We start from the raw sequence: 2,495 nt of genomic DNA, 5'->3' as shown, positions 1-2,495 counted from the left end.
TTGAGAGAGCACTTACTAATACTATCAAGTAACTTTTCATAGTGTGCTTAGTAGTATGTTTGTCGATTACAATTAAGTGAGCACCAACAACACACCAACAACACCAACAACAATAGTGAGTCTTTCAGGAGACTATGATTAATTACCAATAGGAAATTCGACATTAAATGCTGTAAAAATGTCAGAATGATTAATTACCAGTAGGAAATTCGACATTAAATGCTGTAAAAATGTCAGAAGTGGGATTTGAACCCACGCCTTCTCACGAAGACCAGAACTTGAGTCTGGCGCCTTAGACCACTCGGCCATCCTGACATTTGGTTTGTCATAAAAATTAGTTTAATATTTGCCGTAAAACAACAATTATTTAATTGAGAGCGGATATGGGACTATTGTCTTTTTAGAATGATAATTTTGTCAAAACATTCCTATGAGAAAAGACATATTTTGAGTTAACCAAATTTTATACTAGTCATGCGTGTACTATCCAAATTTTATAACTATATTTTAAGTTAACCAAATTTTATACAAGCATGCGTATACTATCCTATGAGACAAGCATGCGTATATTAGTTATAGAATATGACACGTACAAAGGGCACAAAATATGTGTCATTCATATAGCGTACAAGTCATCTAACCAAGCCCATAGACGTTCAAGAGTAGAACCACTTACTTGTGGTGGCCTAAGTCAAAGCCACTATGTTTCCTTAATGTTAGCTTAAAGCTACTCATTGAAATCTAGTTCCACCTTAAGGAGTCTCACAATCATAATTTAGAATTTTACTATGAAAATTGTCTGGTATAATTACATAAAATAATATAAACTTAGCTCCAAATAATTTAAATTGGCTAAAGAGGAGTAGCACCTGAAACGCCTCTAAAAGTGTCAAAAATTGCTCCCAGAGAGCTGAAAATGGTAAGAAAGGGTTCAAAAATTTCCAACCTGAGTTGAATTAGTCGTGGAGTAGAGCTAGAGCCATGAGAACATGGGTTCTTCCAGTGGCTTTAAATCGCAAAAGAGCGATGACATGGACCCGTTGTTGTGATACAAGCGAAGAGACCTTTCTTTTATGTAGAGTCCAACTCCCTTCTTTCTCAATCTATTCGACGTGGGACAACTTTTTTTTTTTTTTTTTTTTTTTTTTTTTTTTTTTNAGTATATAAGCCTACGAATTTGAATTAATGGTGGATTTTTTTTTTCATGTTTTATGTTGAAGAGATATTACTCCTTGTGTGTAACATCAGAAATAAGGGTAAAGTAACTCAAGTAAGTCACTCACGTAACGTTTAAAAGATCCAAAGCAAGTAATATCAATAATTATGGAGATTTAAGACCTTCGAAAAAAGATTGGAAAGGAAAAATTAAGCATAGAGGACGAAAGGGTAATTTTTTCAATTTTTTAGAAATTTCCCAAATTTTTAATTTCTTATGGGGAGTGAATTTTTAGAAGGGAAAAGAGATAAAAAAAAAAAGTGTAAAGAATTTTTCGAAAAAACGTTTGGATTTTTTCACAAAAATAATAATAAAATCTTCCAACAATGGCAAATTACCAAAATATCCTTAAACTTCGAAGTATTTCCGAAAAATGTCACTAATCAAAAAGTTAGATTCATGGCAATGAGCAATGATAAAAAAAAAAAAATTGTATCTTCGTTTTAAACCGTTGGATCTTCACCAAATTTGAGTATGCTGTAAAGGAGGCTCAGACCTCAATTCACGATAACTCTAGAGGTTTCAACATTCGTTTAAGTTTCCTCTGTAATGTTTGAAGTATGGGCTTTTATTAAGAACAAGAATAGAGCTAAGTCAGATTTCAATCGTGAGTTATAGTTGTTAAGATTTTGGGTTTCCTACTTCCAGATTTCTTCTAAATTTCATTGCAACTGTCCACCATTTTCTTCCAAAAAAAAAAAAAAAAAAAAAAAAAAAAAAAAAAAAAAAAAAAAAAANAAAAAAAAAAATTCTGAACCTTCTAAACAACATTACCCACCCTTTGGTGAAGGAAGTAAGCGCTGAAAACGCCTCAAACCCATTCCCCCAATCCTGTCCGTCACTAAATGAGTTTGAAGAAAAGCTTGAAATTCAACCCAAAGCTACATGCCATTTGATTTATGCACATTCAAGGATCGTTTTTGTAGAAGAAAATGAAGAGAATTAACTTCAAGAAAGTGCGCTATTTGAACAATGTCATTTTTGGGTACAAATTAGGGGTAAGGATCGAATTCCCTTCTATAGTCCAATTTTCTTCAAATTGAGTCTTCCTTTAGCTAAAACGTCCTCGATCATACTGCCCAAGAAAATAAAATTTCACGCTTTCAAGTGAGTTACGGATAAGTCAACCCTAATCCTTAGCTGAACAATCCAAGATTTTGTTGAAACAAGAACTCTTGAATGAAATTAACACCTTCTTATCTAAAATTTGGATCAACTAGAAGATAAGGCTAGAATTAGATTACCTCCTACTATCAAATCTAAGAGAAAGAATTGTAAC

At 32.7% G+C, this 2,495-nt stretch overlaps 1 non-coding gene across 1 annotated transcript; it reads right to left on the bottom strand.

The window, feature by feature from the left end:
• Positions 1-231: 231 nt before the first annotated feature.
• TRNAL-CAA lies at positions 232-315 on the bottom strand. Its single transcript has one exon. It is a non-coding gene; the product is annotated as a tRNA-Leu (tRNA).
• Between the last annotated feature and the right edge of the window lie 2,180 nt (positions 316-2,495).

The sequence above is a fragment of the Cucurbita pepo genome, unplaced genomic scaffold (assembly GCF_002806865.2).
Source record: "Cucurbita pepo subsp. pepo cultivar mu-cu-16 unplaced genomic scaffold, ASM280686v2 Cp4.1_scaffold000211, whole genome shotgun sequence".
Classification (NCBI taxonomy): Eukaryota; Viridiplantae; Streptophyta; class Magnoliopsida; order Cucurbitales; family Cucurbitaceae; genus Cucurbita; species Cucurbita pepo.
Note: the sequence above shows the minus strand (reverse complement) of the source record. Positions and strands in the feature narration are given on the sequence as shown.